At 33.7% G+C, this 23736-nt stretch overlaps 1 protein-coding gene and 1 non-coding gene across 2 annotated transcripts in view; one reads left to right on the top strand and one right to left on the bottom strand.

Moving 5' to 3' along the window:
* LUZP2 (leucine zipper protein 2) overlaps positions 1-23736 on the top strand; it is a 390662-nt gene that overhangs the window by 264345 nt on the left and 102581 nt on the right. The window lies entirely within an intron of this gene.
* LOC118603294 lies at positions 13537-13630 on the bottom strand. The gene has a single exon (XR_004951170.1). It is a non-coding gene; the product is annotated as a small nucleolar RNA SNORA70 (small nucleolar RNA).

The following is a 23736-nucleotide window of genomic DNA, read 5'->3' on the forward strand; positions in this document are numbered from 1 at the left end:
GTTCAGAGAATTGTAGATGCATTCAGAATCCCACAGCTGGATACTGGTGGAACAAGTATTCCAGTTCCAATAATTCAAGTAAACTTGAATTAGCACTTTTCACTCCATGGTTGTTGAATTCCTCTTACTCCACATTTATTACGTGAAGGTGAGAAGTCTTGATGCTGGCGGATGTGATAATAGAGGATGCTGAGGCAAACTTCACAGTAAGGTTATAGAATGGAAGTAAAAGGCAAGGTTTTTGCAGTTGGAACAAGTGGAGTTTGAACAACGACTTGCCATATGCTACTTTTCTGACCTCAAAAATGTGGGTTAGCTCTTCTAAGGTAGTCTCATCTGGAAACTGATGTTGGATGCTTAACAAAGTTCCTAGAACTTTGAAAGCTCTTAGTAAATGTTAACTATTGTTTTTGGTTTTGTTAAGATTTACATTTTCTCATTTATGAAGTAGAATCATTTAATCTACCTTAAATATTTTTGGAGAAGTTTTAATAATAGTCAGATTTGGTCAGCTCAGATTTGACCCCATGGAAAATACTTAATAAATCTCCTGAGGGTAATTCTCTGTATAACCACCACATCAGGAAAGGAAATTAGACATATTTCGTTTTGAAACCTGTGGTGACTATCTTATTATTCTGTTGTCCATGACCACCACCCTGTAATGATATTCTAAGGGAAAACTGTTCAAGAGTTTCTTTCAGAAGCAAAGTGACATCTGTCAGATTTAAGGATCCATTTAGTAACACACATACAACCACATTTTTTTTCTGTAATGTTACAAATCTATGTCAAAGAGAAAATGTAGATAATGTTTATCAAATACTACCGTATGTAGAACACTGCTGCATGCAAAGATGAGTAGAGTAAAAGGGAGCTACCATCCTGCTTTAACATATATATAGCTAGGCACATCTGTCAACATAATAGGTACATAATAAAATTGAGAAAGTTTTTGGAGGTCTTTGCAGATCTAGGAAGCTTTCATAGGAATGGCTACCATTTTGTTGGGTTTGGTAGATTTCATCAGATTTCAATCCTTGCAGAAATGTAGAATATGAGGAAGTGACAGAAGTTGAAACAGCACTTGAAAAATAATCAGTTTTAATTAGAAAAGCGAATGTCAAGACTCCCAAGAGTTCAATGGGAGATGAGTCTGCAGATAGACTGAGGCTATGCTGAGGTGTGCAGGTGCTGCAAATGGTACTAGTTTCAGTCTTTCCCAGGGAAGGAGGACACTGACAAAAGCATAGTGACATACCATGTCTTCGAAAAGTCTTTTGAAGAATTATTAGGCCACCCAATTGACAGAGCATAAACTATGGAACATAGTCTTTCTTTTACTTTAAGAACATAAATTAATAAAATAGTGCATTTCTACCAAAGGAAGGAGGAAGGATTTCTTTTAGGAGCCAAGAGTAATTCCTTGCATTCTCATGATAAAAAGAAGACTACAGAGAATAGGAAAACTTAGATTTGAAGTCCCCAGGGGTGTATCAGGTATAATTTTCACTTGCATGATATTCGGGGTTAACTGCTGTTCTTAGATTTTGACATGTTTTTCCTTTTGACAACATTTCAAAGGATCAATGAGTTAGTAGATATATTTCTCTGAAGCTGCTTCTCTCTCTCTCTCTCTATCTCATTCAAGTTTTTGTGTTCACTCTTCTGCTCCTGATGTTCGTGATTAGAAACTGTAACAGGAGTGTCTGACTTTAGGTATGGCTAGAGACTGCAGTCTCCTCGGATTTCCTTTGACAGGACCGCTTCACTCTTATGGTGACTTGAGATGCTCCTGTTATTTTTAGATGTCCTATAAGACATTGTCTTACTACTATATATATAAAAAAGAATTTTAGGTGATGTATTCAAAGATAGTATCACCTTTTGAGAAATACATATATTTATATATGTAAAACCTGAATCCTCTGGTTCTGATACATGGCTAGGATCCAGGATCCTCATAGTTCTCATTAAACCTTATCCAGTCATCTTATGAATAAAAGTTTTCTAGTTGAAATCAACATCATAATTTAAACAAAACAAAATAATTTAGGGTGTGCTATAGATGCTATTCTCTGATAAGCACCTGCTTTGGACCCAAGTGTAGCAATATTAGGATAGATTAAAAACCTCAAAAGGGATTTTAAGCTTCAATAGCACCTGTTCCCTCTAGCTGCTTCTAACCCTCTTAACTTTTCTGCCTTTCGTTCTTGCTGCCTTAGACTCACCTCAAACAGATTCACACTATCCTTGTCAAAGGCATCCAGCAGATGTTAAAGATCATGACGACCTCATTGAAGCTTTTTGCTTTAGGAGCATGGGAGAGCAACAAAATGGGGAGAATTAAAGAGTGAGTCAGCAACCATCAAAAAATTTGCTCACATAACAAATTTTATTGATATGGCCATGAGTGTTTTGCCTTTTTATCAGGCATCTTTGGAACTTCTCCCAAACCATCTTTGGGAATCTATTCACAAAATAGGAGAGATTTTCCACCCTATGATATAGTTTTTCTTTGACAGTTTTTAGAGTTAGTTTGGTAAATTAGGCAAATGTAGAATTAAAAACAATATCACACATACTGGCAAAATAAATAAATAAATAAAAGGTCAGCTTAGACTGAAGAGGGTAAAATGGTGTTGATGTTGAAGAGGAGCATATAAATTGTCTTTTAAACAGATGAATATATATATTTTTTGATATGCTATGTGAAATTGAAGTTTCTTTCTTTCTTGTCTTAAGGAAACATTTCTACTCTGTTTAACTTTGTCTGATCTAAGTTTAGCCGAGCCCTACTTTTCCCCCAAACTAACCTGACGTTTAAATCTTCCCCCTCATCCATAGACAAAGCTGTATGTCGTTATAAAAGACTGTCCTTTCCTACTATTGTTACCTCGGAGTGTTCCTCCTCTCACATTCTGCTTCTCTAATCCAACTTCACATTTCGGATAATTTCTTAGTCCCTGAGCCATTCTTGTCGAGGTTGTAAACATTTCTGAATTTTCCCTCTGGTTCTCCCTACTCCATGCTTAGTTTCAGCTTCAGTGCTAGCTTGAGTTAAAGGTCCAGTCCTGTGTGTGTGTGTGTGTGTGTGTGTGTGTGTGTGTGTGTGAGAGAGAGAGAGAGAGAGAGAGAGAGAGACCTAGTACTGCAACTTTCAAAGCAAAATGTAAATATTAGTTTTGTTGAAAAGCCTTCCCAGCCTCCCATAGATGCCAATTTTCCTTCCTCTGGGTTCCATAAAACATAGATGATATCAATAACTTGCATTTACCGTGTCAGCAGTTTAGCTTGTTCAGTCTGTCTATATTTCTCAACGTATTGTATATATTGAAGACAGGTGACAGCCTTCATTTATCTTCATATCCCAGTTCCAATCAGAAAGTCAGATATATAGCAGACTCTCAGTAAATGTTACTGGAATTGGATAGGGTTAAAAGCAGATTGAGGCACAATTTATCTCAGTATTCCAGACATGTCATCTCTTTAGGAAAATTGTCTTTACAGATATTTTCAGAATTATGAACAGACATTATTATTATTAAAATTATTAACAGACAGAATTATTAACAGTAACAAGAGAATGTATTGAATTTCCTAAATAAAGAGAAAATAACAGTAAGAACTTTCTAGTCTACTAGAGAAGGAAAATCAGAGAATTTTGTCTCCTTTTAAAGGATAATCACCGTGACTATCATCCCTAGTGAGACATTTAAGCAAAACCAGATAAAACCTAAATGGCAAGTGAAGTGACAATTAAGTACAAGCAGGTAAGACCTGATAGACAAGAGCACCTAACTAGAATTATCTAAAAAGTCATATAAGCATGATTCAGTTAGATACTAATCTGGGGTGGGAATGACCAGGGACCCCTTAAAAATAGGAGAGCTTGTATTATTGTTATAAAGAACATGGTTTTGTGAATAGAATGTTTCATGTTTTTTGTAATTGCCCTGGAGTACAAAGTGGCTCTGGAGGTTATTGTAGCAAACTTTGATCATTTTTGGCTTAAGAACAGTCAAACTATCCCTTTTTTCTATTAGCATCTTATTCTTCCATCTGGCGACATTTTCCATTAATTGTAGAGTTGCTGCCTCCTTCTGCTGCCTACTGTTTATGGGAGATGAGGAAAGCCAGATCCTTTTGCTATTTGTTCTTTTGCACAATCACATTACCCAAATCTCCTGATCATACGCTTTCTACTGGAATTTTGAAGGCTTAGAGAATATCTTGGAAGATCCATTAATAGTAGCAGCAGTGTAATCTTGGAAATTTTTTCTGCTCAGTTTCCTCAGTTCCCCTGGGCTCCTAGCAAGCATCTGTTTCTATTACTTTAAATCAAGAAATCTGTTTCTTGAAGGTGTAATTCCCTGGTTTCAGAGTAAGGACTCAAGTGAGAAAATTTGTAATAAATTTCCCCAAAGTATCTTAAATTCTCCGTGTTCTTGATGCTGCTCACTCAAGAATTACCCAAGAAATTAGGTCTATTTTAATCTGTCACAACTATCAGTTGCACAAAACCGAGTTGCTCTCAGTTAAAAATTTTTTTATTGAAAGCAAAGATTTATTTGATTGTAGTCTTTATCCTGATCATTTATTTGGTAGAAATTCAATAGCTGTTGTTCTCTACTGGTGTCCCAGATCACAATCTCTATGTAAGAGAAACAACAAAAAGATCAATTGGCCATGGGATAAATGTTTATTTGATCTTCTCTTCTAAAAAATATGTATGTTAGTTTCATGGTTTATATTATTATAAAATATTAGATGATAATAACTTTTTGCCTGATGCTTCTTTTTCCCCTATACCATGTTTAGGTTCATTCTTAAGAAATAATAATATTATTCAAGCTATTTCCTAAAAAGATTATAAAAATATATTATCTCTTTGTAGTGTTTAAAAATACCATTTCATTATACTTTCACTTTCTTTCTTTTGCCATGTGTTTCATATTCTATTTAAATATTTCAAAACAAATTTGATACATTAAAAACATTAATCTAATTACGTTGATTACTAGTGAGGTTGTCAACCACAATTTCCTCTATGGACATAGTCAATTAATGACTTTAAGTCACTAATATAATGTTCCTTTTCATCTGGCTATAATTAGTCTTGAAATTTTGCCAGCTCTCCTATCAATCAGTTACTGTCAATCAGTCATCATGTATGCTTGATTCCAGAGATCACCTATTATATATATTGTGCAGTCATACTGAATTTATCCCATCTGGGCACTTCATTCTTTATTTTAATTGTCAGAAAGGCTTTTTAAGAAAGCCTGAGTTCCACTACAATACCATGACCTTCAATCTACTGCTGAAGATTGTCTTAAAATCAGGTTCTGAGATGTCTTCGGCAAAGAGCAACATTTCTCCACTTTATTTAATCAGTCATTTGTGAGGTTATCACTACCACTGTTCCATAGAGCCAATATTCCTTAAAACCCACATTAAAAATTGTTTAATAGCATCTGAAGAAATTCTTTAATTCAGAACTTTGTGAAGTCAATGCAAATATTTTTGTGAGAATTATTGACCCATGTTTTGGGATGAGGCTTATGTGCAATGTGCCGTGGAGTTACATTAGAAAGTAATTTTTCCAAACTAAAATAATACACAGGTCCTTATCCAATTATATTTCCATTCCTTATCATACCTTAATAAGGAAGTTATAGAAACCCAGCCTTTCAGTTAGTTACATATGGTTCTGTTCTTCTCGGGTTCTCCTCTTCCTGACTCTCCTTTCATCTCCTTTCCTTCCCTCTTCTTATCCTGGGTCCCCTCTTTCCCTTTCCCCACCTTCTTCCTAGTTATAATAAATGTTAAGGTTGTTCAGATTCCCTTCTATGTGACTAGACACTATCTTTTCCCACATCACTCTGCATTAGGCGGTCTGTTTCTTATATTAGAGTAGGTGCTATCATTGGCAAACTTGTCTCACTCTTTACTTAAAATTACTAAAAGTTCATCTCATAAACCAGTGCTAGTCTAATTCAGTAGCATTCTGAACGAGGTTTATTCCCTCTAATGTGCTTTGCACATTGTTTGCTACTAATTATGGGTACTTATATCCATCTGGAATGATTTCATGCTATATTTACTTTCTCTATTTGCTGCAGTCTCAGATGTATTCCCTAATCTAAGCACTTTGTTCCCTGCCCTGGCTGTAGTAACTCAGTAGTGCGTCTATTAAACTATTTGAGGAGATTAAAGCATTTTGGAGAATTAAAAGCATATTTAAAATGGTAATTACCTATCAATTCTTCAACAGTCCTCTCTGCATGTTTTGATTCCCCATTTATACTCATCAAAATGAAGAGTAATTTAAGCATATGGAAGCAGTAGAAGCACATATGGATTTTTTTAAAATCAACCAGTAAATTCCATATTTTAGGAAAACTCTACTCTGTAAGTTTTAGTTTTTGCTTCCCTCTTAATGACATTTGAATATATGACATCTGAAAAAATTGCATTTTTTTACATTTACAAAGCACTGTCACATTTATTTTTTCCTTTTATTCTCATACTAATATAACGAAGAGGCAGGCGTGGTTACAGATGGAGAAGCTGAGGTTTAGAAAAGAATAGATATGTCCATGGTGAAAGCCTGTAAATGGGAGACCTAGCACTAAAATATTCGTCTTGTGATCTCTGTTCTGTGTTTTTTTCTTTTTCCTCTCTAACACTCTATCAATTAAACAGTGAAGGCTTCATTTTGACTGCAAGGAGAATGGCATTAGAAGACTTTTTCCCCCTTGTTCTAGTCTAATCAGCCAAGTACAGGTGCACACCGCATGAGCAGATGGAAATGAAATTAAGACAGATGTGATGACAGTTCATTCACAGACTCTAATGCTTTGAAGCCCCAGTGTTAGTCTAAAAGCACATATCACAGCAGGCATACCACGAGAAGAGTCAAATGTGGGTACAAGGTTTGTACAAGCTGTAGGTCTTTCCAAATTTTGAAAGTAAAATGGCATTTAGTGACTTCAAAATCCTACATGTATTTCTAACTTCCTTAGGCAGTGAATATTCTTTACATGATTGAACTTAATTAGAAGAAAATACAGGTAAATGCAGGATAATTGATCATTTGCGCTATAAGCACAGCATAAGTTAGAAAGACAGAGTGACAAAAGCTTCAGGTTTTGGAGTGTGAGTTATTCTCTCTGTATTATGTGAAGAGCCTAGATTAGCACTGGGGGCAGGCATTCAATAGCATTCCTTCCCCCCACTTCCTTCAGGAAAACTCTCTGACTTTAGCTATTATTTTTAACATTAAAAATTGCTAAGTAGGCCTTCTAGTTGGAATAAATTGAAAGCACTGAGGAGAGAGGTACCAAAATGCACGTCCTCGTGGGTCAGAGTTGGCAAAGCTGAAACTACCTTTGCTTTATGCTTGGGGTTATGTTCTCAACCTTCTTGTTATCTGGGAGACAGTGGCAAAAAGGTGAAGAAGAAGACAGGACCTGTGGTCAGATAAAGATCTCAGACCCCCTTTGCTTTTAAGAGCTGTGTGGCATAGTGTAAGTCCCGTGACCCTCTTGAATGTCAGTTTAGTTTACTTGTCTGTTAAGTAGAAACACTACACCTTGTTGGTTACTTAGCAGCACTGTTAAGAAGTTTGTATAAGATAAAGCCTGAAAGTCTGACTATTTTTGATGATTCTGTATATCTTCCTTCTGTAACATTTGAGCTCAACACCTGCCAGGGATTAATAAGCATAGAAAGACTAATCTGCAGATACTGTAGAAGGATATTAGTAATGGAGGACATAAGATAAGAAAAGGGATTCTGAAAAGATCAAAATCTATCCATTTCTTCCTCTCTGCTTAATATGATTCTTCTGGGAGCAATACAATGTAGGTTCCTGGGCCACATTTCCAGATTCTGATTCACCAGCCTGGGCAGGGACCAAGATTCTGATTTATTATTAAATATCTTAAGTGATTCTGAAGGTAATTCAAAGGTCCCAGTGTGAAACATACTGACTAAACCCTTCATCTATGATGTTTTCTCACCAGATGGATAATAAGTGGCTTGAGAGCAAGAACAAAATTTCTGCAGACTCATAGAGTGTGGGGCAATTGGTGGACTAATGTTGTCAGCTGAGAAAAGTGTTCTCATGTATTCTACTAATTAATTTTAGTACTGAAGATTTGTTACTTACCAATTTTCACTACCTGGCTCAAGAGTTAAAATCTAGGTTCTGAATAGAGGTGAGAGAAGAGTGGCCTAATATAGAAAAAAATTTGATAGTTCTCTTCCAATAGCTATTCTCTCTGTTCTAAAATGTACCCAACTTATATCTGAGCAAATTGACATCCAGAATTAACATTTCCCAGCCTCCTTTGCTACCTTCTGGACCATAGATGTAAGTTCTTGCCACTGTTCTACAAACAGAAGAGAGGCTGGCACCTTCTAGGTTGTATCTATATAGGAAAAGCATTTGCTCTTTTTCTTTCCTCTTCCTTAGTGGTTGAATGTAGCCATAGAGGTGAGGACGCCATGGACCATACACAGGGGCAACACCAGAGAGATATCAACACATCAAGTTAGGAGTTTGGTTCTCAATACTGTCAAGAAATAGAGTCAAGCACTTTGACTTTTGTGTCAGAAAGTCAGAGAAAGAAACTCTGTCTTAGTTAAAATTCTTCTAAGTGTCTACCACACAGAGCTAAACCCAGAACCTTCTAACTAATAAAAGCATTACATAAGCACCCAGGATTAGGACAATGCAATATTTTAATGTGAAATACACAGCCTTAGTTATCTCACTTTCAAAATGGCACCTCCCTCATAAGGCTATTAGGAGAACCATAAGATATAAAACCATGCATGCAAATTGCAAGATGAAATGTCTTCAACTTGTAAGTGAACAGTCATTTTTATTACTAATGAGTAGTGTACAAATCATTATTTATGGCTATAAGCCATTGACTGTATGGTTAAGACACTTACTATGCTAAGGTTGATAGAGTAGCTTAGAACAAGTCTACCTCCAACTCTAAGCTTTAATAAGACTTGAGTGGAAAACACTAGCCGAGTCTGCATTTGGCATCAAAATCCCGATAAGCTTGTTGGCAACCATAACTGCAAGTTAGGCAGGGGCAATGTTAAGTTTTAAAACCCTTACAAAATACCAAGGGAATGTCTGTGAAAGTGGATATTAGAAAGACTATTTGCATGGCTGATTTATTATTCATGAAGAGTATACAGTGCAAGGTTTATGTTAAAGGCTGTCTGGATTGTATTCCCATCATCATGAAAAATAGCCCCGTCACAGTACTGCAGCCAGAAAGATTTATGGGTGTGCTTTTACCATATTTGAGAGGGCTGCTTAGTAATGACATTAGAGTAACATTTGAAGGTAGCCATGTGTTAGTCTGATAATTTGTACTATTTAAAATCACTCAGGGTGGGCTGGTGGAAGTGAAAGAATGGCAATAGTTAACTTAAAATATTTGTAAGTGATATGAACTAGAGAGGTTTTATTTAGCTGTGAGCACAAAACCAGAAATAGAATGCTATTAGATTCTGTCTGCATAAATACGGAGTAAGTTATTACATTTGCTTTCATCAGTACTTCTCAAACTTGAGTGAGCAGCAAAATCACCTGAAAGGCTTGTTAAATGCCAATAGCCAGGCCTCTATCAGAGATTCTGACTCAGTAAGTTGAAGTCAATTTGGGCCTTAATAATTTTTTATTCTAATAAGTACCCAGGTGGTACTGATGCTACTGTGCCAGAAAACACATTTAGAGACCCACCGGCATACAGGAAGTTCTTAGTAAAGATTAGTAGGCAAGCAAACTGTTTCAGTATTACTATCTCTCAAGATGATAGGGTTTCTCCCATTCTCTACATATATAGGGGTTAGATTATAAAATCATAGATGGTGAAAACTTTCATTTGTTATTGTAACTTTGAGGCTTTGCCCTAGTGCTAGACATTTCGTAGCTGCTTTGGGAATTTTTTTCGAGAGGAATTCTTTCTGTCTTCCTCTTCTTTACTCAGACACCACTCCAGGCAAAAATTTGTTCTTTCAAAAGTATCTGTGTTGTGGAAAATGCTCTGTATAGCATGGCGATAATTGCTTCACAAAAGAGAATTCTTCCTAAGTCTGTTCATCACCCAAAGTCCATTCCTTACATTAGGGTTTACTCATAGTGTTGTAGTACATTCTATGAACTTTGACAAATGTATAACAGACATTCTCCATTACAGTCTCATAGAGAATAGTTTTGCTGCCCTAAAAATTTTCCATGATCTACTTATTTATCTCCACCTCTCTTAACCCCCTAGAAAACAATGATCTTTTTACTGTCTCCATAACTTTACATTTTTTCAGTATGTTGTATAGTTGGAATATTGCAGCATATAGCCTTTTCCTATTAACTCCTTATACTTAGTAGTGTGCATTTAAGCTTACCCCATGTCTTCACATGGCTTGATATATCATTTCTTTTTAGCACTGAATAATATTTTATTGTCTGGATGTACTACAGTTTATTCATTCATTTACCCGCTGATATGTATTTTGGTTTCTTCCTAGTTTTGGCAATAAGGAATAAAGCTACTATAAACATCCTTGTTTAGGTTTTATGTGGACATAAGTTTTTTAACTCCTTTGGGTAAATACCAAAGAGCATGATTGCTGGATCATATGGTAAGAATATATACAGTTTTATAAGAAACTGACAAACTGCCTTCCAAAGTGGCTGTACCATTTTGTATCCTCTCCAGCAATGAAGGAGAGTTTCTGTTCTTCTATATCTTCCACAGCATTTTGCATTGTCAGTATTTTGAATTTTTGCCATTTTAATAGATGTGTAGTGGTATATCATTGTTGTTTTAATTTGTAGTCCCTAAGACATATAATGTGAAGAATCGGTATTATATGTTCACATCATTTTGTACCCACCATACATAGGTTACTTATATAATATTCAAAGAATGAATAAATGAATGACAAAATGAACAAAATAAAAACTAGTGTTCTAATTGTAGTGGTAAAAATTTAGACAGAATCAGGGGTCAAAACTGAGACAGAGAGAAGTAAATTTGCCATGATATCTTTAAGTATCATCATATGAACATCTAACTCCTCCACTGTATTCAGGATGCACTCTGAACACAGATGTTTTCTCCAAGATCAAATTACTTATTCACATGCAAAAAATAATAATAATAATATGATATAATTTCCTTTCTGTACAGCAGTCCTTTTTTTCTCACAGCATGCCAAGTCACTTGAAGGACAATTGCTGCACTGGGATTATTAAGTTTTAGATAAGCAGAAAAAGGATACAGGAAGAATACCTGAGGTCTGGTGTACATGAGAAAACTTTCAGATAAGACTGAGCAAACTTGTGCTTATGAAGAAGGTAGTAGATGCACTTGACCCTAGATAAAGCACAGTTTGATTTTAGTGTCAAGTTTTTTTTCAAATTTCTGTTTTGATCCATCTCAGTTCCTTTAGTTTAATAAAAAACACTAAGCAGTTATCTTTATTGTTACCAGCCACTTTAACCAGGCTCACGCATGGTTTGAATAGATATCTAGAAGAAACCATCTAACCAGTACTAACATTTTTGATATCTCAATTTGTTCTATTTATGAAGTCAGATAGAATACAGATTAATCAATAGTAAAAAGAAGTATAACATTCTAGTGAATTGAATGATATTAATCATACTGAACTATTTTCTAAGAACTAGCATGTGAATCAGTACAGATTAGGCCTGACTATAGTTATAGACACTCAAAGTAGAAATTCTATTTTACTTTTGCAAATATCTATAAAATGGGCATATCTACCTAATGTTTGAAAGTAAAACTTTCCATCTTCAATATTTCCTCAATGTGCCTGTTTTAAAGTACTTACACTTTTTATTTGTAAACACTTTTCTTTTTTATTTCAGAAGGCATAACTTGAAGGTTTTTGTTTTTGCTTTTGTTTGTTTTCATTGGGAGGGAATTAATATAGTTCTTAACTCAGAGCATGCTAGAACTTATGAAAAAATTATGCTTTCCATACAATAACTTATTATTTTTTGACAAAAGCCTTTCAATTAAATCTTTATAGTCAAACATATTCTTATTTAAAAAATATGACAGCTTTTTTTTTTGTTTTTGTTTTTAACCAGATCCAAAATTGAGTCTAGCGCTAGGGAAAATTGAGAAACAGCTGTGGATATAAAAGAAATATATAATTTGAGAATTATTAGACTAGAAGTGAAACCCACCTCTTACACATTACTCTAAAACACAACATTTGATTTTGAGTTTAAAGTTTAGTGTAAAATTTATTATGTTCATACTCTATTAAGAACATTTTATCTGACACTGAGAAAGGAAAATGCAAAAAAAAAAGGATAATCTTTGACCTTAAAAAAAAATCAGTCACCTTGGAGAGCCCAAAGTTTGAAAAAAATAAAAACTTAAGAATTTTAAAATGACCAATAATATAACCTCAACCCTAAGATATAACATAAGCAAATATGAGAGTAGGAGGATAACTCAAATGGTGAGGGTCTTATTAGAAAATATATCCAAATTAATTGCAAAGAAGACAGTCTAGGCTTGCTGTAATAACAAATATGGTATGACATAATTAGTAATAATAATTCTTATTATAAATGATAACCTTAGTCGCTTTCTATATGCAAAATACTTGATAAATGCTTTACAGTAATTACTTCAGTGCTCACAACAGATATATGGAGTAATTACTCTTTTTATTATCATTTAAAAATTTTGGACACCTAGGTTCAGTGATTAAGTTACTTGGAAAAATCAACTAGCTAGCAAAATATAGAAAGCATGTTTAGCAGGTAGAGGCCACCACAAAACTACTGGGCAAGTACTGACAAGCAAAAGTAAAGAAAATTAAAGCAGAAACAATAAAAAATAAATAACATCTCCATCACAAAGTAAATCTGCATACCCAAATTCCAAAACACATAAGAAACTTGGAGGTAAAAAGCACAGTAAATAAAATTAACAAATAGAATTAAGTATAGATAATACTAATTTTTTTGGAAGACCTTGACAAACATTTTATATATGCATGTATGTATGTATGTATGTATGTATGTATGTATGTATTTACATGGAGAGGAGGTAAGATTTATTGTTGGGCACGAGTAAACAGCAGGTAGTGCTGAAGCCTCCACAAGAGCAGGGCCAATCACTTGTCCAACAGGCCATGATTAGGGATGGAATTGACCCCACAGCCATCAAGGATGAGCTGCTGATTTTCAGCTACCGTGTCTTCAAATTCATCTGCATTAAACTTGGTAAAGTCTCACTTCCTCATGGAGCTTCTGGCAGGCAAGGAACTTGAACTTGCCCTGTGTGGGACTTTAATCACATGACCTTGTTCTGCAACTTGGTATAGATGGACATGATGACTTGGCCAGTGTGAACCCTAGCAACTTCCCTAGGACTTTCCAAAGGCACCCCATATACCCTTTTGGGGCCTAGACTGGGTACTGCATGAGGTTAGACATGAATGTGCCCTGGAGAAAGCTGTCTTTAAGTGGCGTACACTACCAAGGAGGTGGCCATTGCACACCAGGCCACCGCAGGAAAAAAAGCATGGGCAGATTCATTGGCTGCAGACAAAAAATTTAAAATAATTGTTTCTGGTAACTTCAAGAGATAAATGCAAGAATATGAAAAATAAAATTATTTACAAAACTTTTAAGAAAGAAAACAAAATAAACAAATGGATATAAAATAAGAGCAATTATAAACCTAAGAAAAAGTATGTGTTTATAGCCATTAGAATGATTTAAAATTGAAATAATTTAAAATAAAACTATTTTAGAGAAAACTTAAAAATCTTTTGTCTGGACAAATCTGAAGAGAAAAATAATGAATCATAGCATAATTTGAGAAATTAACTTAAAATTCTACACTAATAAATATGGGATGTGTGTGTTAAGAGAGATGGATGCAAGATTGAGTCCGTGATAATTGTCTAAAACAAGTTCTTGGGGAAAAAAAGAGAATGGAGAGAAAGGTGCAGATGCAACATTTAATTCTGAATATATACTTTATCATAAGCCATTTACATGTATTGAGTAACATATACATTGTGACAAACTGAGAAGAGTCAAGAATGCTCCAAGATTTTTAGCATAAACAGTTAGAAAGATGAGACTGTCCTTAATTTAGAAGGAGATAACTGTAGATGAAGGAGGCTTGGTGGGGAAATGACATTAATTTGGCATGTGTCATGAGATGAGTATGTGTGACAGACAAGATAACAGATGAGAAGACAGATCTAACCAAGAGTTATAAGTTTGATAATCATCGTCAGAGATTGGATTTAAAGACATGATTGTGAATGAGATCACTGTGGTAGTGAAGGTACAGAGTAAAAATGCCCAAGTACTCAGCTGTGAGTTACTCCAGAATTGAGATGTGTGAAGCAATGGGGCTCGACAAAAGACCGTTGAGGGAGAATTCAAAAAAAGAAAGAGAGACGACAAAATGAAGAGTGAAGTGTTCCATAAGACAAGTGGAAACAAAAAAATATCTCAAGGAGACGTAATAATCAACTGTGTCAAATGCTGATGCAAGACAAGAAAGACAAGAACCAAGAATTGTCTCATGGGTTGGGCTAGGAGCATGCAAAGAAAATTTGGTCCCTTTTCTTCTCTAACTAAACACACCCCTTATTAGTGAAGTTAAATTTATGATAATACTAAAACAAAATATATCTGTTCCCCAATGAATTTGATGTATAAAACCATCAATAAGGCTAACTTTTGTAAGCTTGAAGCATAAAAACGAATGACAAGCATATTCTTCTTCCTACCACATCTCATGGGAATTTTCCTGTAATCCTTAGAGGAAAAAAGAAATTCCAAGTATTAAATAAATCGCCTTCCTTTGAAATTTATAACAGTTAAATTTTGTTGTCTGGCTGAACTATAACATCAGATCCTCACTACTACTACTTTAAAAAAGAATTACAACAGTCAATATTTGGCAAGCTTCATTTAATTCATAAATAATAGACTGAGTCTAAATTTATTCCCATAAGCAAGCATTGATGACCTTTAGTCATCATGTATGCAATGGTGACTAACTAGCAAAGATTGAACAAAACGATTTTTAAAGTTTATGGAATTAGTGACATAATTTTGATATGTCTTTATGCAGTTATACCATTTGTATTGGAATGTGGAAATAAAAACACTTTTTTTTTAATCCTGGGCCTGAGGAGATGTAAGGTAAATTTTGATGAAACTCCAAAAAAAAAAAAAAAAAAATTAAAAAAGAATTCAATCCTCTCACAAAGTTGGATAAAGAGGGATATTTTCTCTTAATTTCTGTAGTTACTCAGCTGTGTTTCTGGTATAAAATAGCTTGATTGGACTGAGAATTCCCAGAAGAACTACAAAGAGAGGGTGACAGGTGTTCGAGTCTTAAATAGGCAGAACAGGAGGAAAATATCCTCAGGAGTAATTACAAGTGAATTAACTGATCGTTTCTAATAATTTCATAATATATTTACTTTGCCTAGTTATTGTTCTAGTGACAAAATTATTTTATAAACCATAGTTTATCATATTGCCTGGTGGGTTGGATTGACCGTATCTGGAATTAAAAACTCAAAGACCAATTCCATGTTTATGTACATTTTGGTTATTGTTTATTAATTTCTCAGTAGGAATCCAATACTTGTCTTTATTTTGTCTTTTTTTAAAGCAGAGGAGAATTAGTAAAACTATATGGCATGATGGAGAAGATCATAAATTCTATCAGGTGTGAGATGTGGACTAATCCCAGCTCTATTACTTAGTGACTGCTTCTATATGACCTTGTTAAATAATATCGTTAATCTTCAGTCTTGTCATTTCTAAAATGGAGATGATTAAAAACTTTTTTCCTGTAAGGCTGCTGTGAGGATTCAATGAAATAATAAAGCACTATGTAAAATACCTTGCACAAAATAAGCATTCAACAAATGCTGGTTTAAACACACACATACACTCAGCAGCTGGTGATTTTTTCCAGTTTTATTGAGGTATAATTGACAGATAGCATTGTCTAAGTTTAAGGTGTACAACATGTTGACTTAATATATTTATAGTCCTGGTTAACACCTTCATTCCATCATAAAATTGCCTCTTTCTTTCTTGTGGTGAGAACCTTTAAGATCTGCTCTCTTAGCAGTTTTCAAGTATGTAATACGTTATTGTTAAATAAAATCACAAAGCTGTAATTGGATCCCCAGAACTTCATCTTTTAACTCATAGTTTGTACCCTTTCACCGATATGTCTTCATTTTCCCTACTACCCAGCTGCCAATAACCAACATTTTACTCTGTGTTCTGCAAGTTTAGCTTTTTTTAGATTCCACACATGAGAGATAGAATACAGTATTTGTCTTTCTCTGTCTGTCTTATCTTCCTTAGCAAAATGCCTTCAAGATTTATCCATGTTGTAAATGTCAGAATTTCCTTCTTTATCATAGCTGAGATAGATGATGGATGGATGGATGGATGGATGGATGGATGGATGGATGGATGGATGGATAGATAGATAGTCTTCTTTTTCCATTTTTTGTCTATTCATCTGTTGATACTTAGGTTATTTCCATATCTTGGCTATTGCGAATAATGCTGCAGTAGACATGGGAATGCAAATAGCTGTTAAATGTCCTTTTTAAATTTTCTTTGGATATATACCCAGAAGTGGATCATAGGGTCATTCTATTTCAAATGTCTTGAGGAATTTTTGTACTGTTTTCCACAATGGCTGCAACAGTTTACATACCCTTTTTTCCACATCCTCACCAATGCTTATCTCCTATCTCTTTTATGATAATCATTCTAACAGGTATGAAGTGTTATGTGATTTTGCTTTTGATGAAAAGAAATTCAGTATTGAACACCTTTTTGTGTACCTGTTGGCCATTTGTATGTCTACTTTCGAAAAAAAAAAAAAGTCTATTCAGTTCCTCTGCCCATTTTTCTAATCAATATTATTTTAGTTAAGGAGTTGGATCAGTTTTTTATGCTACCTATAAAATACTGCCTAAACTGCTAATTAAACCTATATTGCTACAGACAGTAGATATATTACTGAATTTAAACCCCCCCCCCAAAAAAATTACCTGCTTCCTAAAGAGTAAATCTGATCATGTGACTTTCATGCTAAACATTCAATGCCTTTTCTTCAATGACAGACAGGGCTGTATGAGGCCAACCTCAACATCCTTCTCCAGTCTCATATCTCACCTCTTTCACCAGTATCTTATGCATGATTAATCGACTGTCTTGTAGTTCTAGTGCACATACTCTTCTCTCTCTTGCCGTTTCCTACCGTTTAGCTGATTCCTTTGCACACCTAAAGATAGCTCAGTGTCACTTCCTGAGTAGATGCCTCTCCAGAGCCTTTGGGTGCTATTGTCAGCCTCTTCATGAGTTGTGAATTCCTTGAAGAGAGGGACTGTATTAGACTTACTACTAGTATGTAAAAGGTCTTTATAAATGTTGACAAGAAAATTAATGCTTTTATTATAAAGTTATTTCTGGAGTCAATGTCATTTAGATAGTTAGCCACATTTTAAACCTATCAGAATGAGAACTCTGTGATAAGGAAAGGGAGTTAATAATAGCAAAAGTGGGTTTCATTTCCAAGAGAAATGTCTATTTTAAAGGAGGAACAACTATGACACAGAAATATCATTGAGTGCAATGACTTTCACAATAAACTTTTATTTGTAAGAGAAATTGTAGGACTCATTAACCAGAAACTTATCTACTATCTTCTAAAATAATAAATATGTGTTTATATTTACTAAATATATATTTAATAAATATATGTATGTATGTATGTATATATATATTATATATACATATATATATAATATATATATATATATATATATATATATAGTGATGCTGGAACCCTGAACCTTCTTGAAGTGCTGTCCTAATCAAAAAATACACACACACACACACACACACACACACACACACATTCTTTATTTTTACGAAGTGAAGTGAATTTTATTGAAATAATGTTAGCTAATATCTATCGAGTGCTTACTATGTGATAATCACTATTATAAATGTTTCACTTATATCACTTCATTTAATACAAAGACCCATGTAAATTGGTCGTGATAGTTTTCTGATTTTATGAATGGGAAAATAGGCACCAGAGATTATAAGATACATCCAAAATCACTGAACTAATAAAAAAAAAAAAGCGGAATTCATATACAGTTGTTCTGTCCCAAGAACACAGCCACGGTGCTGTATTTACATACTATTTAAAAAATGATCTTGTAGATATATGATGAGATTAATTAGCACACAGCCTACCTAATTAATTTAGTCAATGAATTGGAATGTATTGCAATAATATCTTACTTGACATAAGAAAAACTCATCATCTTGTGTCCCTTATGTACACCTCTTAATGGGATGGGGGCAATAGTCCTGAAGGTACGAGAAATCTGAGAGATGACCTAGATAGTCTCCATTATTTCACATATGTTGACACTAAGTTTCTAAGTGTTAAATAATTTGCACTAGATATAATGGCTAGTTTGGTACTAAGCTAAGAATGAAACTCTCATGAAGCAATCAAATTTTCCAATGAATCAGAGCCAAATTCAATATCCTATCTTTTTCCCGGGTTATCTCAGTGAGGCAATCTTTGAACACTTGTCAAACTTTTGTTACACCTGCAACTAATTTAGAATTCAAATTGGCAGAACCAACTCTCAGCTAGGGTATCTGGTATCACTCTGATGATAGAGCAGCTGTCCAGTGATTTTGTTTAAATACTTGTAGAATGATCCTATCACTCACATTTATGCAATTCTAAATGTTTCTTTAAAAATATAAATCTTGATGAAAGTAGCAATTAGTCTTCATATAGATTAAATCATAGCATTATATTTAAACAAGGAGATAATTTGGAAAAAAATAATGAAAATACAAAGTATCTTACTTGCTACCTACATTACATTTTCCTTTAATTCCAAAGAGAATATCTTCAAGCCTTTTTTTTTTTTTTTTTTTTTTTGAGTAAGGTTATTTCAGTTGTTTAAAGTTCTGCATTTTTATTATGTTATGTATAGGTGGCTGATTCCCCTTGGCCTTTTTCTCTATTATCAGTCTGAAACTATTTTGTAGACAATTTATCTCCCTCCATTTGGAAATTCTACTTTTTTCTTCTATGTGGCTTAGAATAAATAAAAAGCCTATATACACATTTTTTTTATTTTCCTTACTTTCTGTGCACTTAAGCTTTTTCTAAACGGGAGAGAAAAGTTCCTTCCCTTTATTGACATCTTTACCTCTTATTTTAAAACAAGAACTTTGGAATAACAATCTTTAAATTTAAGAATTCATCAGTTTTAAAGTTAATTTTCTGATTTAACAGCTTTCTTTGGGTTGAGGGAACCATAAATACTACGTAAAAAGTGCCTAATGTTGTAGACTATATCCTGATTTCAGAAATATTAAAAAGTAAAAAAAATCTTAGAATTGAGGAAATAAACACTCATGGTTTAGATCTCCGTTCCATACCTCATCTCTTTCCTTAGGTGTTCTCAATAAAGGACACTTAAGGGATTTGTAAAATATTGTTACATTTGCTAATATTTTAAAAGCAAAGTATTTATGTTACATATTACACCTAAATTTTATTGCTTTCCTAAATACAGGATATAAGATTTCCGATAGCAAAATGACTTATTTCAAAAGACATGTCCGTTTTCTGGGCATTTTAAAAATACATTTAAATCGAAACAAATGTATATGTCAAGCAAATACAGTTGTTTCTGCACAATTTCAGGAAGTTCTGAAACAGGATTTGCTTTTCACAGTGAGAAACAGCAATCTCTGGTTTTATTTTGAATACCACTGCAGATGTTTTTATTTTAGGTTCATATTTAATTGCACTTTAAAGACATTAATACATGTTTTCAGCTGCATAGCAGCAGTGGTATATTTTATTTAAATCCAGAAAATAATGTGATAAACACATTTACATAATTCATTATATTTGACAGTCCTAAGTGTTCCCAGATTTTGACTTACACTATAAAAATTCACTGAGACCTCAATCATTTCACTTTATAATTAAGTATACTGATTTAAAGTCTCTCATTTAATTGTCACAATAACTCTATTTCTGTCTTATAATCATGCATACCTCCTCCTACTTTATTTCTGTGTGTTTTCTGAGTCTTATTCCTCAGGCTTTGTCTTTGTTTTATATGGACTCTTCACAATAACTTCATGTTTTTCTTCTTTTAGCCATTTTTGGTTTCTATTACTTGCAAACTAAAATCCAAATTTGTACAGAATTAAATTGGGAAAAATTCTCTAAGTAGATAGTAAGCAAGATCTGCCTTCCATTTTGAGAAGGCAAAATATGTAGATATGTTCTCTTCCCACATCCTGATAAGCTATAACATTAGCATTAGATATAAGCTTGATTACTTGGATGTTCTTCTTTGCTACTCTGAACCTTAAGGAAGTGACAGAATTATGTGATTGTGTAAGATAGGGTAGACAAAAAGATTTCAGTGTTAAGAGAATAGAAAGGCTGGTGCTAGAAGCATGTAACTGAAAAACCCAGAATAATAGCTTACGGCGAGGCTGTATGAAGGGGTGAGGAGGAGACAACATCACCAGGATTCAGTATTTCTCTCTACTTACTGAAAAGTTCTTTTCTATGTTAGATCTATTCTCAGATAAGTTCTGACTTATCTGAGTTATTAACCTCAGGACGTTTTCCTCAATAATTCTTGATAATAAAAGATTTATATTTGAGTTTTATCAGTGGTGTTTTTGTTACTTTACTAAATCTGGACTAATACTCTTATTGACTGGACTCAAGTCTTATCCTTTCCCTTGATATCATGGATATAGTTAGTGTCACACAAGCCACATGGGATTAGCATGGAAAATATTTCTCATAAGAAAAATAAGGTACATTTATTAGAAGAAGGGATAGTAGAAGTGTGGCAGGCAGAAATAATAGACATTCACACAGTTAATTTATATCCCCTCACGTAAGGCATAGTCATAATTGAATCCTGGCATGGTGGGTAAAATTACCTGAGCAAATTGTCATTTTAGATCTTATAAAAGCATTATTAGGTTTGATACAAATAAGATCCATAGTTTAGAAAGTAGATGAAATGATATGTTTTATTACAGAACTGTAAAAACCATGTTCTTAACATCTAAATAATACCAAGCCATATGTGTTTTTTTGTTGTTTTGTTTTGTTTTGTTTTGTTTTGTTTTTTTTGGAGTTAAAGAGGAGGTATGGTCATTAGTCATGAGTGGACAAGTTAAATCAGTGAATTGTTTGGGTATCAGTGTTTCCTCTCTAGTGCTCTGTGCCACCTGCATTTCTGAAGAATGTGTTAGGTAAGGTCAATCTCATTATAGGCCTTGACAACTCTCCCTTGTGTCCCCTAGATGGCCACATCGTGGTTGATTATAACTAATCATCCTCAGTTCTGGATATATTTCAAAATAGTGAAATACTCTAGTTTGTAAGCTCTAGAAATGACATTTAACTAAATGGTACATATTGCTTTACACAGTTGCCCAGAATTACCAACAGCCAAAGCAGACTGTGGACACGAAATATGATCACTGCTCATTTTTGGGTGGCCAAAAAGATATCCATGTTGAGGAGTGGCAGACTTCCCAGTGTGCCAATCAAGTACATTGCCTAAGCTATCATAAATATTTTCAGTGAAATAATGTTTTCTTCACTTCTTTATCCCTCACCTTATAATTGAACAAAATGAAAAAAAGGTGAGAGAGAGAGAGAGAGAGAGAGAGAGAGAGAGAGGGATTAAGTAAAAAGGGAAGAAAGAAAAAATGTTTAAGCGAAATGGAAATATTAAGTAGCATAGACTACATACACCGGTTTTCAAACATACTCATTTTATTATCATTTATAAAGTTACTCAGGTGTGGATGCTTGTATTGACACATAAATCTTCATATCAGATGTACTTCACTCATTTATTTATTTATTTATATTTAAATTTTATTTTTAATATATTTTAACTTTTTGTTTTGCAATTATTTTTCTATAGAAAAGATCATGGCAAATTAATAGGAAATATTCCATGTACTTTTACCCAGAACTTCTACAAAGTGGTAATACAATTTTTAAACCAATAAATTAACATTAATACAATAGTACTAAACAAACTAAAGACCTTATTTGAATTTCACCAACCTTTCCACTAAAAGACTATAACCATAAAAAAATGAAAATCTCGGTAAGTATCAAATCTCTAGAGATAGTGAAGATATCTCTACATACAAAAGAATAAGTGAAATCAAAAAAGGAAAAATGGACCACTTCATTAGGAAAAATTTTAAATTCCATAAGTCAAAAATATCATAAATGGATATAAATAAAAGAAAAACTAGGGAATTTTTTTAACTTACAATCTGAGGAACACTGCAGAGTTAGCATATCAATATGTATCCTGTTCTTGTAGTTTACAAGCTTTTAAATATAGAAATAATGTATATTATTAAAGCCTCTTTAAAAACTGGAATCTTGTGCTTTTATGCTGCATACAAATATTTTCAAAAAGACATTACTTGGGTGAATCAAGATAACTCCTCATATGTGTAAAACATTTTATGTTACTGAAATTCTAAATGAGCTTTTTAGAATTTCAACTCTTAGCTGAAGAAGAAAAAAAATAGACAAAGGATTCTTTCAGACTGAGGCAGCTGTACCTTTTCTTTGCATGACAGAAAAATAAAATAGGAAACATTGTTCATAAACAGGTGAGAATTGTGAGTGAAGAACTTTTAAATTTGATGTATTTGTTCATTCGGTTATCCATTCACTCTGCATAAATTTTGTTCAGTTTGCTCCCTTTAGAGTTGTTATGTATGAGATGCACTTTACTTTACATTGTTTCTTTAGAGACAGGATGAAGCCTAAATTCTGTGAGTTTTACAAAGTTTTCTGCTCTCCTTTAGCCTGCCTCACTAAAAGGGTTCTCGATACTTAGTTACTGAGGCAAAGACAGAAAAGCCTGAGTGTAATGAGACAGACATAATTGAATAGCTATAAACATTTAGATTCAGATGCATAAGAATATGTGGCTTTCAGAGTAACAAACATTTGTCTAATAATCTAGGTGGATTATGAGAAGTTCAAAGTTTAACTGATCCGTCTGTACTCAGACTCAGCCGAGAGCACACTTATAAGGCCTGGAAAAGGAAATAGCTTCTGAGCATCCAAGAAGCCCTTTGAGAGCAATGCATAGGTATTGGGAATATGAGGACTCTAAATAGTCTTTAAAGGGAATGCAGACCCTGATGAGTCTGTGGCTATATTATACAAGGTGACCAGCATCCAGATGATAGTATAAATAAATGCTTGCTCTTTAGAGGGGTGCTTTCAGAAATTAGTATCAATTGCAGATTTGAAACTAAAATTATTTTATAAAATAACATATGCAAATAGAAAACAAAAGTTAAATATGAGGTCGAATAAAGCTCCTTCTTTTTAAATAAATGTATTAATGCCAATACATCAAAATTTTAATCGAATAAAAGAAAGTCTTTTACATTACAGATTCTACTCAATTTATATAAAATTCATTATATGTCATATCATAAAGGATTTACTCATGAACAAAACATAGAAAAATGCAATGCTACTGACATATTTAAGAAAATTCTTAATA

This window comes from Rousettus aegyptiacus, unplaced genomic scaffold (genome assembly GCF_014176215.1).
Source record: "Rousettus aegyptiacus isolate mRouAeg1 unplaced genomic scaffold, mRouAeg1.p scaffold_m13_p_5, whole genome shotgun sequence".
In the NCBI taxonomy this organism is placed as follows: Eukaryota; Metazoa; Chordata; class Mammalia; order Chiroptera; family Pteropodidae; genus Rousettus; species Rousettus aegyptiacus.